Source organism: Carassius auratus, chromosome 7 (genome assembly GCF_003368295.1).
Source record: "Carassius auratus strain Wakin chromosome 7, ASM336829v1, whole genome shotgun sequence".
Lineage (NCBI taxonomy): Eukaryota > Metazoa > Chordata > Actinopteri > Cypriniformes > Cyprinidae > Carassius > Carassius auratus.
In genome coordinates this window covers 18812659-18834751 of record NC_039249.1, presented here as the reverse complement: position 1 = coordinate 18834751, position 22093 = coordinate 18812659, and the positions used below count along the sequence as shown (strand labels likewise).

The window sequence follows — 22093 nt, the reverse complement described above, 5'->3', positions numbered from 1 at the left end:
CAAGAATGGTTTTAGTTAGAGCCATTTATAATGATATAACTTTATTCTCACACTAATGTAAAGGGTAATGGTGAGTAAAAGGAGGATCTGACTGCAATTTGAAACTCTGAGGTTTTCATTACTTGCCCATTACTGGACAAAATTTAATTTTAATAGTTTCATTCAAAAGGTTGAATTCATTTTGTGGGCTGTTGACCGCTGGACCAGTCAGCAGATATTACATCAGCATATATGAAATAAACAAGCGGTCATAAAGAATGAAATGAGATAATACATAAAATACTTTATAATAAAACACTGAAAGAGAAGGACACAAGAGCTCATTCCAAAATTCTCAGTACTGTTAGAGAGGATATTTTGGAATTCTTATATATATATTAGGGCTAGGCAAGTCAATGCGTTATTATCGCGTTAATGCATTAATTGATTCAAGCATATCATTTTTTTATTGCGCGTTAATAAAGTTTTTTTAATTATTATGAAAGTCCGTTTCTCACTGGCTCTGAATACACATTCAGACAAATCCTGGGTCACAGGAGGGGATGCTCCCGATCAAATTATTTAGGCTAAGCTTCAGCATTCACAAACCACTGTCCACTGTTATTTTTAACAGAAAATAATGCAACGAGCTCGTAATAATGACTTTATAGATTGGAAATAGGACGTTTCCGATAGCATCTGAAGACAGCAGAGAAGCGCTCTCTCTATATACACATACACACACACATACATATATATATATATATATATATATATATATAATGAATGTTTTGAAAGTGACATACATATCACTTATTTAAAGAACAACTTCTGGGTAGTATCTATGACTATAGTGTGTAAATGCAGTGTAGGTATCACCTGTAGATGGCTGTACTCTTCATACGAGTAAACTTCATCTCCAGTCTGCACATTAAATATTGAGTGCACACACGTGAATGCACTTGGGTCCTGCTTAAACTTTTTCACCTGTGAGAATATTAGCGTGAGAGAGAAAAGATGGAGGTAAAATGCAAGATATAACCAAGGTATTGACCGTTTCATAATTTATCAAATGCTTACTAAGGAAAGTGAGTCAGAAGAAGAAGAAAAAGGGGGGTTTTGTATTGATATTCCTGCAGGTCATAGTTGTGCTCCTGAACACAATTTTATCTCATTTAAAGTACTGTTCTGTTATATTACATTATATCAGTAAATGTGCATTAGCTTTTAAACTGCAAATTACAATTAAGATGATGTACCTGTAGGTGTTCGGGAGCCACTCTGAATGCGTACATCAAGATGCAGTGCTCCCAGATGTCTACCTGACTTGAAATAGATGCAAAATCAGGATAAGTATCTACTTAACTCAAGCTTTTAAGATTTTTTAGGGCTTTGCTGGACATAATACATTCTCTGCCACCAGTGATACAATGGCAAAAAGATTTGAAAATGCCATAATGCCGACAACATTTTTGCACCCAAGCTGATTTTAGACATGCGTTAAGGAGAATTTGGGTAGATACACTGAATGTTGGGTATTATTCCAAAAGGAATTGCTGTGACAACATTAATTTGAATGTACATGTGTACTTAATATTAAGTGATTTCATAATTGTTTGGAATTTTTATTTTATATATTTATTTGCTCTAACATTTGCTTATTAAAAACCAGACTGTTATAGACATAACACACCAGATTCAATTAAAAGGTGATCAAATAGAAAGAGATGAAGATGATAAATAAACGGTAGACTGAACAGATGTGAGTCATAAACTCAAGTAAATAAAGAGATTATGCAGACGATAGGTAAGGCTTCTGCACTGAATCACCACAGAAAGCCAATCACTTCCCCAGCAGACGTGACTGCCGCAGGGGGGTTTTCCCCAGACGTTGAAAATGAGGTCACAAAATATATATGCATGATTATTTAATGCGGCACAAAAATGTGGCATATACTGCAAAATAACAAATAAAAAAGCAGAAAGCATGGTGAATTTTCAGATGTTCAAATGAACATTATGAATGATTAGATCGGCTGATTATTAAAAAACAAAAACTAGAGATGTAATTGCAGATAAACTACACATTAGTGACAACCAAATATCAGTTGTTTAATATCATCGATATATACAGATATACTAGTCTATTTAGAATTTAAGGTCCCACTTTATATTAGGTGGCCTTAACTACTATGTACTTACATAAAGAAATAAGTACAATGTACTTATTGTGTTAATATTGTATTGTAAAACACTTTTGCTGCTATTGAGGTGGGATAGGGGTAAGGTTAGGGAGAGGGTTGGAGGTATGTGTAAGTTTAAGGGTGGGTTAAGGTGTAAAGTGTAAATTATAAATGTAATTACAGGAATTAAATACAGATGTAATTACATGTAGTTTTTTTAAATATAAGTACAATGTAAAAACATGTATGTACACAATTAGTACATTGTACTAAATTATTAATTAAAATGTAAGTACATAGTAGTTAAGGCCACTTAATATAAAGTGGGTCCGAATTTAAAAGTAGTCTATTTTGATCTAATAACTATGGCCGTTTGGGATTTTTTTAAATATCTATAATCTATAATTTTAATTGAATTTTTGTGTACTGCATTTTATATGTAATTTATAATTCAATGATAACAAATTAGATGAACACAAAACACACATATTTAATAACCCATATCGGTTGATTGCTACTGGATGTGACACTGGACCGTCAATATATTTTCACACACTGACTGTATCCCATAAATCCCAGACAGCCACAAGGATTTCTCCAATCTTCCCCAAATGCATTAACAGAGTATCATCTCTTCCAAAATCCTGGAATTCCTGGAAAATCCTGGGATTCTCTGCTCTAGCTCAAAATATCAGCGCTTACAATATAATAAACAACATCCCTCGACTATTTTGCTCTTTACACAGATACAAAAAAGTGAATACATGTTGCACAGAAATCCATAAACCAAAAACCGCTTAACTAAACTTATGTGAATCTCTCATTCATATAATCCTAGTTATGGAAAGGACCCTTCACCCGTCAATACAGCAGAAAACTGGGCCGACCTTTCCACCGCACCACACACACGAACCCCTACAGCATATTTTAGGTGTTATAAATAAGTGGCCCATTTCTGTATTCTTCACTTCCCCTCTCTCGTCAGGTCATGAAAGGCATTCTTCTGTTCCAAATACAATTATTATTTTTTTTTCTTTTCACACCAGTTACACAGCTGTATAACAGGCCAAACACAGCTGTAAGTGTCTGCAAAAAAGAAAACACTCATCCCTTGGTCGAAATAACGTCTTAGAAAAGCAAATATAGACAGAGGCAAAAGAGTGATAAAGACAACTGTGAGACAAAGGATGACATTTGAAACATCTGTTATTCATTACTGCCTGTAATATTAAACCAATAAAATCTGAAAGCACAACAGGGCAGAGAGTAACCTTCAGTTGCTAAAGGAACATCTATTATTCTGTGACACACTACTTGGCAAAATAGAGACTCTATCAAAGTGATTTATTATGTTTGACTTTGATTGACCTTTATTAAACTCATCAAAGCTGGCTGCTTGATGGAAGAAGTCTTCTTATGCATGTATTTGTGAGTGCATATAGATCAGTTTAACGCTGCAGAAGAAACGCATGCTTGTCTTACCTAGAAGTCAAGCATTCATGCTTTCTTCATGCTTTTCATCTGTTTGTGACTTATTTTTCACAGTGTGTTATCAGCAGCATGCCACAGTAAACACGTCTCTTGAATATACCTGTGGAACCAATGATATTTACGGTTGCAATGCATTGTGAGTTTATTAAAAAGCCAGTGTTCTTTGTGAATGCTATAGACAGATGTTAATGAGCACTGCACTCTGTAATTAACTGCATAAACGAGGCATTATAATTAAGACACAGAAAAGCTTTCTTGCAAATCAGGTCTTGGGGGTCAGGAATAAATGAAATGGAACAATTTCAAAGGCACAAGAGAGGCATAATTGCTCAGGTCTACGCCGGGAGAGAACAGTTGCTATAGAGCAATGGCCAACTGTAAAAACCGCATTAACATGAGCACTTTTTGCATGTGAAATGAGACTACTCTTACTGTTAAAGACAGCCTCCCAACCATCAGTGCATCAGTACATAAACAAAAAGGTAACTTCCAATGCATCCAAATCATTAATAGTGGAAAAGCCATGGTATGCATGTTAAAAGCATTTTTTAGATCAAAATGATTAGCAAATGAGCGTAATGTTTCCAGAAAGTGATAAACAAGGCATCATGTGACTGCACTGTAAAATAACAATCTCATGGTACTAGTTAAAAGGTTACTAGTTTTGGATGCAGTTACACTTTTTAAATGGTTTTAAAATAAGCCCTTTATGTTGAGCAAAAATAGAGTAGAAAGAGTAATATTGTAAAATATTATTACAATTTTAAATAACATTCTATTTTTATATGTTTAATTTAAAATGTAATTTATGGAAACTATGATTCTTTTTTTATTGATTGACTATTATTAATTATTATATTTATTTATAGTATTTTTTATTTAGATTACCATATATGGGTCTGAGAATAATTTTCCCTGACAATATTTCAGCAATCATGTTGTGTGGTTTCTAGCTGTTTAGAATCAGTATTAGCAGATGAATCACTACTGATATAATTGGTCAAATGAGTTTACAAAAAGTTCTAAGATTGTTTGCAAATCAGATTGCACACACACACACAGATACATTTTGTAATTAAATTTTCAGCCCAAAAGTTGGGTTAGTCCATATTTGACCCAAAGTTGGGTTGAAACAACCCAGCATTCTTTAGAGTGTAAGTATACATTACTGTCCATGTGTCAGTTCTGCTCTCTATTGCAATGTGCTGTTTGTGATGGAGCAACAAACCTTATACTAAGAGTAAAGCTTTTATCCATATATCCTATAAAACATATCATAATTAACAATATCAGTATGGGTAAACTTTTTGATGGGGGTCCTGTGCTTCAGTATGAAAGACTATACATGGCCAAAAGTTTTGGTTGTGACATAAATTTTGCTGCGTAAGCTGTTGTAGTGTTCATTCACATTGTCTAGCTTTCCACTGTCGAGCTTAAAGCGGGTGTGCTGGTGCGTGCCAGGGCCGGTCGCATTTCCACTGTCACTTCCGGGGCTTGATCATGCCTCATCTTGGCTTCCTCTGGGCCGACGGCCAGGGTTTTTTGGCTCGATGAAAACCATGGGCCAAAGCGGGCCAGCTGGGGCTAGAGGAGTGGTTATGAACAAAGGCAGAGTTTCTCTCGTTGAGCTCAAAACTCACTTGATCTGATGTGGATTATAATCACCATACAACGCAGATATATTTAAACATTAACGTTACCATAGTAAACATGGTAAATGCAACCACTTGGAGAAATCAGATGTCTGCTTCTTATTCTCTATCACAATTGTGTATTTATTTAGTAACATACTTTATCTATCATAAGTATCGTCTCGAGAGTTTAGCTCCACGTAGCATATGTCATCAAAATATAGTAATGAATTTTGTTTGGGAGCTTTTATAAAAAAAAATAGAGAGTCTGAACTGCAGATCATTTCAGAAAGCTAACAGCTATAACACCAGCATAAAAACACTTTTTTAAATAAGTTGAGCTCAAAACTCCTTCTTAGTCAGCAGTGTGCGTTTGAAATAACTTGATCCGATGTGGATTATAATCACTAAACAAGGCAGAAATATTTATAAGTGAAAGTGAAAGTGAAAGTGAAGTGACATTCAGCCAAGTATGGTGACCCATACTCAGAATTTGAGCTCTGCATTTAACCCATCCGAAATGCACACACACAGAGCAGTGAACACACACACACACTGTGAGCACACACCCGGAGCAGTGGGCAGCCATTTATACTGCGGCGCCCGGGGAGCAGTTGGGGGTTCGATGCCTTGCTCAAGGACACCTAAGTCGTGGTATTGAAGGTGGAGAGAGAGCTGTTCATGCACTCCCCCCACCCACAATTCCGTCCGGCCCGAGACTAGACCCACAACCCTTCGATTGGGAGTCCAACCCTCTAACCATTAGGCCACGACTTCCCCGTAAGCGATGTAAAAGACACGCTAGACATTAACATTACCATAGTAAACATGGTAAATGTGACCGTTTGAAGAAATCAGACATCAGCTTCTTATTCTCTATCACAATCATGTATTTATTTAGTAACTTATATTATCTGTCATAAGTCTCATCTCTAGTTTAACTCGACGTAACCTGTCATAAAAATATATTATGTTTTTTTGTTTGGGAGCTTCTATAAAAATAGAGATATTATCATTCATTCTGAATGTGATGGCTACTGTGGCTACAAATAAACAGAAACAGACAAGACTGAATAAGCAGGCTATTTTCATAATCGCTAAAAATAAATAAATAAAATAGAAATAAATGTATTTATGTCTGATTAATTTGAGTCCTGATAAATTAATTCATTATGATCAATGTATCACTTATTCTATAGTAAAACATCGATGCTTTTGAAATTGAATATTTAACAAAGCATGCAAACAAACGGGCCGCTAGTTCCAGTGACTTATTTCTTTGTTTTCTGATAACTTCTCTTTGTTGGTGAAAAGTTGGGGCTGTGTGACATAGTTCCTGAGAGGCGTGTTTTAGTGACGCGCAGCAGAGCTTCTGGCTCGACTGTGGAAACGCTGCGCTATTCTGGCCTCGTGTTACTGGCCCGAGATTATTAGCCCCAGCTGGCCCGTTTTAAGCCCCGGCTCACACTGGCCCGACAGTGGAAATGCGGTTATTGAGTTCTTGTAAGCAATGGTTACCTCCAAAAAACACGTGCAACCATCATCACTTTGCATCAAAATGGCCTCACATGCAAGGAAATTGCTAAAAAGAAACCTGAAAAGAAAAATTTACTAGACAATCAAGAACTTCAAGGAGAGAGGTACGACTGCAGTGAAGAAGTCTTCAGGACGGTCCCAGAGTGTCCAGTAAGCACCAGGAGAGTCTCATCCTGAGGAATCATGTCACCATCAGTGTAGAGCTTGCTCAGAAATGGCAGCAGGTTGGGGCACAGTGGGGCCAAGACTTTTGGACAACGGCCTGGTGTCAAGAAATTCAGCAAAGAAGCCACTTCTCTCCAAGAACAATGTCAAGGACACACTGTAAAAAATTTCTTGTTGTTTTTACAAAAACTTTTTGGCAGCTGTGGTTGCCAGAATAATTTTGTAAAAATACAGAAAACTGTAAACACATTTACGTCAAAAACTGTTAATTTTACAATATAAAGCTGTAATTTACAAACAAGAAAATGTGAATATAAACCAGTAAATTCAACAACACACAAAATTAAATCTGTTTTGTACCTTGAAAATACTGACAACCACCATAATAATAAAGATGGTACTGTATAAGAGAAAGCCACATGAAGTATCAAAGCTCATCACAAGTAGCTTCACCACAAGCAGAAGTATATATTAACATATAGAAGGTGCACATTTATGGAAACACAAAACACCATCATGGTAACACACGTGATACTTAAATAATGCAAAAAACTTTCATTAAGCAACAGAAGATGTAACATAAAGCTCAAATGTACATAACTGATAACAAGAACTATTTAAAAACATGATTATTTAAACAAAATACTTTCAAACGTGGAGTGTCACGCAGTGAATTCTGGGAATATCAGTTTACAATTTTAGACTGTAAATTATACATTGATTTGTTCTTTTTTTACTTCTAAAAGCTGTATCATTAACAGAATTTTACTGTAAATTTACATTAAATGCTTTGTTAGATCTTTTACAGTTTTTCCCTGTATATAGTACGGGAACTTACTGTTAACCTATTATCAGTTTTTTTCCGTAGCGTTTTTACAAAATTTTACAGTTAAAATTACACTTATTTTTTACAGTGCAGATGAAATCCTGCAGGAAGTACAAGGATTGGACTCCAGAAGACTGGTGCAAAGTTATTTTCTCTGATGAAGCTCCCTTCCAAACGTTTGGGATATCTGGAAAATCGATTGTTCAGAGAAGAAAAGGTGAACGCTACCATGAGTCTTGTGTTGTGCCAAGTGTGAAGCATCCTGAGACCATCCATGTGTGGAGTTGCTTTTCAACCAAGGGAGTGGGCTCTCTCATAATTCTGCCGAAAAACACTGATATGAATAAAAGAATTGTATCAAAACGGCCTGCAACAGTGACTTCTTCCAATTATCCATGAGCAATTTGGTGATGATCTGTGCATTTTCCAGCATGATGGAGCACCATGTCACAAAGCAAGAGTGAAAAAGAAGAGGATCTGTGTCCAGGCAACTCCCCGGATCTCAATCCCATAGAGAACCTGTCAAGTCTCAATAGGTGAGTGGACAAGCAGAAGCCCACAGTGTGATCAACTCTGAGAACTAATAAGGTAAAAATGGATCACCATCAGTCAAGATTTGGCCCAGATGCTAATATCCAGCATGCCAGAGCGAATTGCATAGGTTATGAATAACAAGGGTCAACACTGCAAAAACTGACTCATTATATTTTTTTGCTAATAAAACCAATATATGCTTATGATTGTTTTTCAGTATACCATAGAAACATGGAAAAATAATGTACAAATACTGAAGCAGCAAACTTTGAACAAACTTTGGGCCATAACTATAGAAATGCTCCTGTGCATTAATTAACATTTCGTTTCAGTTGGTGGACCAAAACAGGAAGCAACAACTAAGCAAATGACCACAGCAACTCCAGGCACCTCGCCATGGGAACGTTGTCAAAACCCTGATTGCAGCAACATCCAACTATTCAAACCACAGAAAGGCTCAACTGGCAGCCACTCAAATGCAACCCCACAGAAAAATAATAAAATAAATAATGCCCAACCACCATCCACTTTGAGTAAGTTCACACTTCTGCAGTCAAAAGCAACTTTTTACCATCTGCTGTGTGTCACAGACATAGCTGCCACAATCCAGTGTGAGTTGAGGGATGGACAGAGACCCATCACAGGTGGAATTAGCAAAACCAGACAAGATCAGCTATTTGATTTCCAGTTCATCCAAAACTAATCATTCCTTCATTAATTACGTAATACTGTGTCATTCAAAACCCATAAAAATTCTGTTAATCTTTGAAACACATGAAGATATTTGAAATGAAACCTGAAAGATTTCTGTTCCTCAAAGTCAATTACACCACAACTTTTCAAAACTTTTCACAAAAATTCATATAATGCCAGTAATGAGAAGTGGTTTAAGAAAAGTTGCACGATCACTTTATATGATGAATTTAATTTAGACTTGTCATCACATATAAACATACATCAACTAGTGCTTTCTAATGATGAAATCGCGATTAATCGCATCCAAAATAAAAGTTTTTGATAACATAATATATGTGTGTACTGCATATATTATGTATATAGACATGTATAAAAACACATACATGCATGTATACAGTGGTGTGAAATGTCCTGTTTTGTTTTTGCATATTTGTCACACTTGAATGATTCAGATCATCAAACAAATTTTAATATCACACAAAGATAACTCAAGTAAATGCTAAATGATTAAATTTTTTAAGGGGAAAAGCTATTTAAACCTGCCTAGCACTACGCGAAAATTTGCACTCTAAATCTAATAACTTTTTGGCCACCCTTTGCAGCAACATCTTCAATAGAGTGTTTGCGATAACTGGCAATGAGTCTTTCACATCCCTGTAGAGGAATTTTGGCCCACTCTTCTTTGCAGAATTTTTTTATTCAGCCATATTGGAGGGGTTTCAAGCATAATTGGACTGTTTAGGGTCATGCTACAGAATCTCAGTTTGGAATTAAGTCTAGACTTTGATTTGGCCTCTCCATAACCTTAATTTTGTTTTTGAGCAATTCAAATGTGGACTTGCTTGTGTGTTTGGGATCATTGTCCTGCTGCATAATGCAAGTCCGCTTGAGCTTGAGGTCACAAACTTATGGCGAGACATTCTCCTTCAGGATTTTCTGATAGAGTGCAAAATTCATGGTTCCATTAATTATGGCATGTCATCCAGGTCCTGAAGCTGTAAAGCAGCACCAGACCATCACTCTACCACCACCATGTTTGACTGTTGGTATGGTGTTCTTTTTATGAAATATTGTGCTGGTTTTATGCCAGATGTAACAGGACACATACCTTCCAAAAAGTCCACAGAATATTTGCCCAAAATTCTTGGGGATAATCAAGATATTTTTGGCAAATGAGAGATGAGCCTTTGCATTCTTTTCGGTCAGCAATGGCTTTTACCTTGTAACTCTCCAAAGTATGTATGCCATTTTTGACCAGTCTCTTTTTTATTGTAAAATCATGAACACTGACCTTAATCTAGGCAAATGAGGCCCGCAGTTCTTTAGATGTTGTTCTGGATTATTTTATGACCTCCTAGATGTGTCATCATTGCGCTCTTGGAGTAATTTTGGTAGCCCGTTCACTCCTGCATTCATTCATTCATTTATTAATTCTTTCATGATTTAACAGGAGGGGAAAATTAATCTTTCACATAGGGCCAAGTAGGTTTGGACAGCTTTCTCCCTTAATAAATGAAATGATCATTTAAAAACTTTGTATTTACCTGCATTTTCTTTGTGTAATATTTGATGATCTGAATCTTTTAAGTGTGACAAATATGCAAAACAGGAGAAAAAAACAAAAAAAAAACAGGAAGGGGGCAAAAACCTTTTCACGGCACTGTATATTTAAGAAAAATATGTTTATTATATATTAAATATATTTTTAGATAACAAATATATACAGGTAAATATATGTAAATATTTTACAAATATATATTGTATGTGTGTTTATTTGTATATACATCATAAATATCCACTGTACACACACACATTATGTAAACAACATGTATTATGTAAACAAAAACCGATATTTTGGATGTGATTAATCGCAATTAATTGTTTGACAGCACTATTATTAACATACATAGAGAACATCAAACATGCTTGCACTCTGGCATATGCTTTGATCAAATTTTTGTTTGTGTAACATTTTTCATCTCTCAGGTTTCATTACAAATATGTTAATTTGTTTTTCAAAGACAGACAAGAGTCTGATTAAAAAGGTTGATTAAATTATGAAATTTTTAATTTTTAAATGAAAAACATAACAATTATTTCTAGTAAATACAAAAATACATTGCTAAATAAAATCACTATTTTATCGTGGAGCCAGTTATAATGGTAGGGTATGTAAAAACTGGAACTACTGTCCTGCCAGGCCTGCAGAAAAAAAAAAACAATCCTTACTGTTGAGCCATGAAACAGTGAGTGGGGACATAAAAAAAGCCTCATGCCATGTGTAGAGCTCTTTCTGAGATTTACTATAAACCCCAGAACAGAACAGAAAACCCAGTGTTGCCTGAAAATGTGGCGAACTGGAGAAAATGTGTAAAGTATGGGATGCATATACATTTTCTTTCAAAACAGGTACAGTGGAAATCTACATAAAGAAATGCATGGCAAAGATACTCAATCAACCAAATGTTAACAAGTTTAGGGGTTAAAACAGAAAACAAAATTACATACAGTGCTAAACGCAAACTATGCAATCTTGCCAAACTTGTGCTAACTCTGCACAAGGACGTTTGACCTGCAAGCTGCTGTATAAGCGTAACCTTAACCTTACAAGAACAGTACCAAAAATGATCGAGAGAACAGTAAGGTTGTTCTGTAGTATGAAACCGCTCATCAGGGGAGAATAAAGTGATCTTCAGCAGGCTGCTCGAGTTTTCAAAAGGCAAAATTGATGCATGCAGCACTGCTGCGTTCTGTCCTATGGGGTGATGCTGTGACCCACCTTATCAGACTGCCGCATGTAGCAGTACAGAATCCCCCGCATTCACTTGATGGCAGAGTGCTCCAGTTCATGAGTGCGGCCCGTCATCGTCAATGCGCCTGTACAACAAACATTCTGCATGAGTTCCTGGAAAACACTTCATTATGTTGAAAATGCATATTTTAAATGGCAAAGAATCTGCAGCTTCCCATTACCATCTAAGTCAAGTCTTGAAACTATCACAGTCATAAAAAAGCGAACATGCAAATGAGACAAACCTTTAACACATAGTGAGAAAGGTCATGTAGAGCATGCACATGCAAACACCACACAAATACTCTTACAGAGACAAATAGAGAGTAAGTAATGGGTTCAGGCCTTGCTGTCAGATTGGAATCATCTTAATTAAACTCCTCTGACAATGCTAATATGTAGAGGTGAAGACTGATGACTACATCTGTCTCTGATAAACGCCTGCTCTCTATTTTTATCCTCGCAATTCGTTCTCTAGAGGAACAAACCTCTCCAGGAGGAGTGAGAAGGGAAAAATATAACAGTTTGTCTTAGGAGTTCAATGGAAAGTCTCTTTCTTGGGTGCCCTCCTATAAATTCGTAACCTTGACTCGGGCCCCCAGAGTGCTGGTGACCTGCTTTAGAAAGTATGTGTGTGTTTGTGCATAGGATAGATATATAATATATGTTTAGAATGTCTATAATTCCGTTTTTACAGGATACTGAAATTCAGTGAAGATATTGGGAAATTGTGAAAAATATACAAGGTCAATAAATCTTTATACGTCGATGTTTTTTTTTTTTTTCTAAAATATTTCAACCTTATTTTTAAAATAAAAATTCTGCATCCTGTGTGCTACCTCAAATCAATTCAGGACTGAATTGGAATTGAAATGGCATTCTCAGTTCAACTGTTAATTATTATTATGAATGACAAACAACCATGTCTGTTAGAGATAGAGTAAGAAAATGACTCAGGAAAATAAACCTAAAAAAAATATTCAAGTATTTGGTTGTCCCAACCAGTGTTGGTTCAGTTATTATGAAGGGAAGGTGCAATACCAAACCAATCCGACACTGCCTAGATAAGGTCATGCATCAAAACCTTCCGTCTGAACAAAAATGACTTTTATTGTGTTTTTATGAAGATTTTTTGTCTTTGTCACAATATACTTTCTTCAAAGCATCTTATTTTGTGTTCAACAGAAGACACCGAGGTTTGGAATGACAAGAGGCTGAATAAATGATGACAGATCTTATTCTTGTTTTTGCAGGGAAATCTGCCTTCAAATGAAAGAAGGAAAGACAATGCAAAACACAAGGAAATACTGCAAGTGAACCTCTTGGGAGAAAGTTCATTTTTAGGAAGGAAAATTATTCAGAAAACAAAGCCAAATCACTGAAGCAGCTAAAGAACAAGATAAATGCTCTTCAACAGCCCAGTTAAAGAGCGCGCAGGGCAGTGTTTGGTCATAACATCTTGGACTCAAAGTGACTTTGAACAATCCCCCAAGAGGAACCTGGGCTATAGCTCCAATATCTTGCTCAAAGTCATAAAGGTGAGAGATCGTCAATTCCCCCTTACAGAGTTTGAACATATAACCTTTAAGCTATGCGGTGTCCAGTACATCCCTGGACATTAAGTTCAGCCTAATTTTGTCTTAACTGAGCTATGGAACCTGCAGTGTAAAACAGCAGTCCACTATTTTGAGCACTGGAACAAATGTATCTGGTTCAATGGGCCAAATTGCTCTTGATCAGTGTGTAAACATGCTTACCACAATGTGATTAAAGCTGTCACTGATGCAAATCTATCAAAAGAGTGAATACTTATGCTACCCTTTCATGGATTATTAAATTTTTATTACCACTTACCAAGACTGCTTTAATTTGTAAAAAAAATAAAAAAAGATACAGTAAAAAAAAAAAACATCCTTATGAAATATTACTTTAATTTAAAATTACGGTTTTCTGTAAAAAAAAAAAATTATTATAAAAAATTTATTCCTGTGATGGCACTGCTGCCATACAGCAGCATCATATTCTTCATAAATAACTTTTAATGTTTTTATTATTATCAATGTTGGAAAACAGTTGTGCTGTTTAATATTTCAGAAAAACTGTGATGCACTATTTTCAGGAATCACTGATAAATAGCATTTATTTGAAATTTATTTGAAATCTGTTGCAACCTACTGTACATGTCTTTACTCTCACTTTTAATCAATACTGAAATTTTGTTTAATTTCTTAAAGAAAGAAAGAAAGATAGATATAAAGAAAGAAAGAAAAACATACACTAATATTCAAAAGATTTTGGGTATGTGAACAGCATATTTAATTTTTCCCTACGAAAATGATACATTAATTTTAAAGGTTTCATTTGAAGAGGCCTATTCTACCAACTCAGTCCACAACACTGCTTATTTGGGCCAAATCACAGACATAAGGTCTGTTCACACCAAGTGATTCAACAACCAGTATGAATAAATTCAATTCAATTCAATTCAATTCAAGTTTATTTGTATAGTGCTTTTTACAATACAAATCATTACAAAGCAACTTTACAGAAAATTATATTTCTACAATATTTAGTAGTAGCTTATAAGTGGTGACCGTCAGTTTGTGCACGTTTGACAGGATTTTTAGAAAAATTAATACAAGACATAGTCAGCCAGACGATGAATATTATTAATAATTAATAATTATTATATGATGCAGTCACACTTGTAGCAATATTTGTTAGTTCTGCTTGTTGATTCAGGATTCAAAAACATTCATGTTTTTGTGCATAATACAACCCATCTGATAATACAGATTCCACTTGCTCACTAAAATAGCTCACAGATAAGCTTTAGGATGGTGTAAAATAGTTTGCGCAGCCTTTTTTCCTTGGCTGTTAAACTCACCTTTCTTTCCCAGACACCACAGATGGTATATACAGTACACCACTGCATATGGGACCACTGTGCTGTTTTTGTCATGCTGCATACTCACGCCACACTTCTCTTTTGGCTTTTTTTTTTTTTTAGATAAACTTCTTATTAATTATTAATAATCTCTAAATTGACAGTAAATAGCACTTCGGTATATTTGTAGCACATTGTCATATTGATTATAATCTTGATCATGTAAACTAGAAAATAAGCAAATTTATAGAGAGGTATTGCACTTACCTTACAGTACTACCTGTATGCTAATGCCAGTGCCCAGATACTGGCAGTACAGTAGAGGGAGTCTCTGCCTCCTTACAGGTAGAACAGGTCTTCACTGGGAACAGACTAGTGGTAGGACTCTGAAAATTCAGAATGGCACACTTGACTGGAAGAAATGAGGGGAAGACAAAGATAAAAACAGCTACAGTGACTCTATCAACAGCACACAGCAACAGAAGGTGCCTCCACAAACACTGCTTACGCTTCTTTGAAGAACACCTTTTCACACCTGTTATTCTAGCTGTCCGACATAAAATATCACTGCATGTATAATTAATGAAGCTAGTTACTGTAAATATTATTGCAAGTTTCTCATCTTCGTCAGATGTTGAGGAAAGTTACTTTTAAAAGTAATACATTACAATATTGCACTACTCCTTACAAAAGTAACTTATTACATTAGTTACTTTTTAATGAAAGTAATGCATTACGTAACTTTTGTGTTACTTTTTTAAATCTGGGTTTTAATATAAAAAGTTCTATTTAATTTTCCACACCAAAATCCTCAGGCTGAAGGAAATGTAATTTTACTTATTTATTGCAGGTTTGCGTCATATTGTGAGTTGTTTTATTTTTTATTTATTTTTTTTTTGTGAGTGAGTGAGTGAGTGAGTGAGATGAATTAATGCATGTTAGAACTAAAGTAACATCTTACTCCCGATTTCTCTCAACATGGGGACAGGGGAGCTTTCAATCAATAAATGGGGGCACATTACAGCAGCACAAATGAAGGGGACATTCATTCTGAGCCATCATTTGTTATGTAGAGTTTGCGTCAATTCAAAGAGACAGTGCAGGGCTGGGGGGTAAGGAGACACTGGGGGGAATTAGTCAGAATATCAATATACTTTGCAGCCAGGATTACTCCGACTCCCATCGGAGGAGTCCAGCAATCCAGAAAGGGTGATAAATACGTCTTCATCTGATTAGGCCTTGTACAGTAACTGAGGCTGATGCCAGCAGGACTGAAAGGAAGACTGCAGCTGGAGTCTTCCAGAATGTTTCAGGGAGGATCACTTGAGAGATCAATTAATCTGGTATTACTGCCCATTTGCTCCTGTGAAAACCTTAAATGACTAATCAAGAAAATCTCATTTGCAGTCATTTCACAATTGGCCAAGGCATGCGGAGGATCACCTGTGCATTAAGTGTCGTCTTCGGAGAAAAGAAAAGAAGCGAATGACATTTTATTCACATGCATCTTTAGCATGAGGGATGGAATGCATCACAGCACTCTAGATGCAAGTTCTTTGAAGACGGCATCTCTCTCATCATCTATCAGCATAATGCACCTCTAAATCAACCCTTAAAACTGCACACACAAACACAAGGTTTCCATGAAGAAGCCATTTTTATACACCAAGAAGAAAGAAAGAAAAAAGAAAGAAAGAAAGAAACTCTTTTGCCCATTAAAAGTTAAAGCTTGTTTTCTACAACCTTAATCTTGTGGAGGCAGGGGAAAGATAGCAGCACTGCATTCACAACAAACAGGCCGGAAAGGAGAAGAAGAGGAAATGAGAAGCACTGAAGCATGATGTCATTACCACATAAATAGGAAAACCCAGAAAGAGAGTGAGAAAGATGGAAAAATGAGAAAGACCCGAGATAAAAATGGCAATAACCTTCTACAAAAAGTTCTGAATAACATACCTTCCATTTTGCATATAATGTGCTGCATACATATACAGTACTTATAGTAAGCTGAGATGCATTTCAGCTCAGAGGAAGAGTCTACCAAAACCATTACAATCCGAATTATGAAACTTACCACATTTATTTATTATTGTAGAATTCGTCTTGTAGGGAATGACATGGGGATTCGCTTTCAAAACGGGATTACCCTGTGCTAACACTGTACATTTGTCTGCTTCTACCATGACTCATTCAAAAGGATCATTGAAATGAGAAGCATCCTCTCTGTCACTCTTTTCTCTTTGTTCTCTCTCACTTCCTCTCGCTCTCTATCACCCCGCAGAGCTCTCATCTCAGGGTTGGCTGTCTGGGGATTTTAAATGAGCTTTAGGAACAGGTTGAAGTCCGGATGGAGGAAAGAGATTGAAAACATAGATTTCATGTATGCAGTGCTCAAGAAACAAGGCTTTTCCATCGTTTTTGTGGAGGATGAAACAAGTTCACCGAGTATGCTGCTAATGAGCTGAGAGGTTGAATCAGGCGTGCTAGACAAAACAGACACACCATGCACACCACTTTCCTATAATATTTTAAAACAAGCAGCTGGAGTCTGTGTCCTTTGTATTGAACCATAAGGTCAATCTGAGCTGTTTATGCCCTCCATTTTTTGCAATAAGAATTAGACAGACAGCTCCATGTTCCACTCTGCACAGTTTGCATGCATATAAATGTAATTAGGGCACAGATCTGTTGGGGTCATATTCTCTCTTGTTCTGTAAAAATATATTTAAAAACAAGACACATTTAAGAAATAAATCTCTAGGATTCATTTCCTAATACTTTTCAAAACTGTTTACAGTGAACACAAGTGCAGTCTTTGTAGGCCATATAAATCATTTTCTATTGCTTTGGCACAAAGTACACTGTATGACTACGTCTTTCAAATTGCATGAATAATTTTCTCACAGAGGCATAATGACCACCATTATACTTTAACCAAGTACCTACAGACCAATTTGCTAAATTTCTACAGTAGTAGCATAGCAAACTTTATTCCACTGTTTTTTCCACATCTCGACACTGCACTGCATCTTGATATGTCCGGAGCATCTTTACGATTTGGTTTCTGCGTTTTTTTCTCTTGCAAACACTACATGCGTTAATCAGCAGGTGGGGCTAAACAGGCAGTGATGCAGAAGCAGGCGTTGATGATCTTCTGCAGAGGAGGTGTTTAGCCACACTTTTACATCATAAAGTGGTACAGTCATTTTGATAGACAGGCTTCAATATAAGCTGTTTTTAGACTAACAATATAAATAATATTATAATAAAATCTAATATTTTAAAATAATTTTATTTTCTTTTTTTGCAATGCATCAGCAGAAATATCAGTCTGCCTGCCACCGACACTAACAAGATCCCTGTTACCTTTGGGAATGACCAATCATTAACATCACTGACATCATCAACCAACCAGCAATCAACAAGTTTGAGATAATTCTAAATCAGTGTTTACAAATAACACATACATATAAACTCAGCTAAATAGCCCCCCAAAAAAACATTAACAAGTGGCCGATATTTCTTCATCTTTAAGAATTAATAGAACTATCAAGAAAACTCTTAATCTTCCATATGCTGTTTCAGCTTTTATAGCAGTATTTATTGTCATGTTGAAGACTGAAATTGAAAGCGAGATTAGGTGAGAGGAGAGGGAGAAAGAGGGTAGGCAGGAAAAGAGATGAGTATTGATTAAGAGAAAAATGCACAGAGGAGCTCAGCAATGAGAAACCATACTAGCTCCAAATGAATCTTTTAGTGCTTGGACTCAACTCGTTTGCTGGGTATTATAATCAAATGTAATGGTTTGGAGACTTTCTGAATCCTCTAATTAAATTAGGAAACATCTTGCCATAATTAAATTATTTTTAAATATGAGTAAACACCAGTGCACTTAATACACAGATCAACTAGAAAATCAGGAGTAACTTTGCAATTTGTATACAGCTTGACACCTTAAATGCATTGCTTTATAATTTTGTACTTGATAATTAAAATTTGTAAAAAGGTGGTGCATCTAGATTAAACCGCGACAAGACCGAATGAGGTTAAATGCCTCATTTAAAGACCATAATAGAGTGCTCAAAAGATGTTCTCCAACTATCCTGAGCCAACCATTTCATAAAATGCTCAGATAGGCCTCAATTCTTAAACCTACATAAAGAAGTAAATTACATCCAGGACATAAATTCTCACCTGCGCTATAGTTGCAGTCAAGTTTCTCCCAAAGGAGCTCATTCTCCTGGTGCAGAACGGATATCTTAAGGGGTCCATATATAGAGCTTGATCATAGAAAGCAAAGACAGATGTTAAAAAACACTTAAATCAGCATAGCTCTGATGCTTATCTCGTCTTTAGATGTAATTCAAGCATCCCTGGATGGAAGTGATGAGCACACTTCAAAGTCAGCATGGCTTCTTGATGATGCTACTATAGACTACTGACCTGCTAGAAGCCCACTTTGGGCTATTTAGTATGCCAAGGTTTAGCTGACTCACCAAAATCAAAATGTGCTTCATTTAGTCTCTGTAACCTTAATGGTTTTCTGTTCCATTTACAATGCTAAGAGCAGCAAAATGTAGATTTACTGGGGTGCAAAGGCAGCTAAGCATGCCAGGAAAACAATCAAAGCAAAATGCAAAAGACTAAAGCTATTGTTCTCCAAATGCATATATCAAATTCAACGTCATTGCAGACACACATAGCTTGATTGCAAAATTGAAGTCACTGGCACAAACTCTGTGAATAATGGAACCTGACACCAGTAGATTCAGCTTTTTTTGTGAGGAGTGAAATTCAGGGGAACCCCATCAACTGGAGCACTATTTCAGACACATTTAACTTTGGAGCAATTTACATTTTAATAGAATTGACCCAGGGTCAATACCTCAGGTACTGAAAATTCACATTTCCCAGCAAATTAGCATAATTCCCATCAGCTTTTAAGTAGCAGGGACAAAGCCATCTCTTTTTAAGATAACTCCAGCTAAGCAGTGCACATCCAATAGGCAAATGAAAGATACCCTTCATTTTAGTTTCACCACAATGATATAAAAGTAACTTGCCTCGAGAAGCATACAAACCCTCTGTTAACAGATCTGATCAGACATTGACAGAAGGAGATGAGCAGTACTGGACTGCATTACTGATTTCATTAATCACAGAATTCCCCCCATGATACCGCTAAGGATTATTTATGCCTTTACATCCGATGGAATATTACAGATGAAACATTTGAATTATTTGCTGCAATGAAAAATAAAATATATGAAGCACCAATTTTCAATTAGGCATCAAACAGTCTGAACTAAGGGTGTATGAGTGCATTGGCTTTCAAAAATTTAAAACGTCATACTTAGGGTTGGGTATCGATTGGGTTTTATTAGATATCGGTGCCATTTTGATACTTTTAAAACGGTACTGGTGCCTAAACTGATACTTCTATAAAAATAAATAAATAATTATTAATTAAAAAAGCCTAAGAAGGATAACCTTAAAGAACATTAAAAAGATTTTAAATAAATCCATAGCATTCACAAGCTCCTTGGAGGCTTTCATTTCCAAAGCTTCCCTTACTCTAAGGCTAATAAATGTATTTCATGATCTGGGTCATTATTTATACAAAACCACACATAATGTTTCTACTGTATCTCCGTCAATCACTCTGATATTTAGTTAAAATGAGTGCTGCCGTGCCTATCTTTAATCAGTTCTGTGAATGACTGGATGGTTATTCTTTATAAAGCAGCAACGTTTGTAAAGTACAGTCTTAGGCACATTAGTATTTTCACCCCAAAAAAGGGTTTTAAGCAAGTTATTTATATATTTTGCTGTAGTATGTCAGTAGGAAATATCAGTTTACATTTCCAAACATAAATTTTGCCATTAATTTTAATAATATTCTAGTGAGATTGTTGAATGCACAAGCAGTCTGACAACAGACTGCCTAAGACTAAGACTTTTGCACAGAAGTGTATGTATATTAAATTAAAGTTTATGTATGTGTTCATATGTGTTAAGGTCTAGATTGTCACTAGAGGAAACAGCTGCGTGTGATGAACAGTGAACAGCGAAAACTTTACAGTAGATGAGAAACAGATATTCTGACAATCTGTCGATAAACACACACCGTTTCTATTTGAGTCCACTCATGCTACTCCTTCTTATTTCTAAAGTAACAAGCGTCTTTTTCTATGAACCAATCACTAAGTTGGTCCCAATTTACCAAGTTTCTGTAATTTGCGATAGACATTCACTTCATTGGCAGTGTTGGCCGTTTTTCATTAGGTGAACTCTACGCCAGGCTTCTACTAGTTAAACTACAACTTCAGTGTAATTCAGATGGTTAGCAGAAAATAGAGAGAAAATAATAATTACCGTATTTTTCGGACTATAAGTCGCACCTAAGTATAAGTCGCATCAGTCCGAAAATAGGTCATGATGAGGAAAAAAACATATATAAGTCACACTGGACTATAAGTCGCATTTATTTAAAACCAAGCATCAAGAGAAAACATTACCGTCTACAGCCGCGAGAGGGTGCTGAGCAGTATCGAGTGCCCTCTCTGGCATCTGTAGACGGAAATGTTTTCTCTTGGTTCATTTCTCTCAGTTCATGTCAAATTAATTTTGATAAATAAGTCGCAACTGACTAGAAGTCGCAGGACCAGCCAAACTATGAAAAAAAGTGCGACTTATAGTCCAGAAAATACAGTATATTAAATCACACAGTGAGATTTTCGTCAGGCATGGTAACTGAATGGACATGCAACAAATTAAATTATGCGCAATTGAAAGATGATTTGGGGTCTCATTTATAAAACTCTCCATAGATTTCATCCTAAAAGTGTACTGTACGTAGGCACAAAAGTGAGATTTTGATTACGCACAAAAGTTTTCCGATTTATAAAATCATGTGTACGCCAGAACCTGCGCAAAAATCCCTTTATAAATCCCAGTCAGAGGAACATCGTGCGTACATGCATTTTCATCTCGTATCCTCCCCGAAATAACCATATGGAGCTTAAAACGCCTAGTTTTACTATGCCTAACCTCATCTGCATATCATTTCCATGCTTATTTCCACTATATGACACCATGTTTAACACCAAAACATTCAGGAAATGTGAGATTGGGTCTATAATGCCATTTGTGTCATACACATAAATTTTTCCATAAAACAAAAAGGTTTAAAGTTGTTCTCAGATCTGTTTTAGAATATAGTTGATCTCATTCTTTTACACTGGTCAAATAGTATTTAAATTGTTTTAAACATTTCAAATACAATTAAATGTATGCATTTTTGCTGATGAACATCTTTTAGCTATTTTTAGTGGAAACAGATAGGCAGTATATAGCCATATTTATTGCAGTGTA

General features: G+C 35.8%; 1 pseudogene; it reads right to left on the bottom strand.

Annotated features, from left to right (window-relative positions):
• Nucleotides 1–22093, bottom strand: part of LOC113105387 (phosphorylase b kinase regulatory subunit beta-like) — a 76973-nt pseudogene that overhangs the window by 53738 nt on the left and 1142 nt on the right.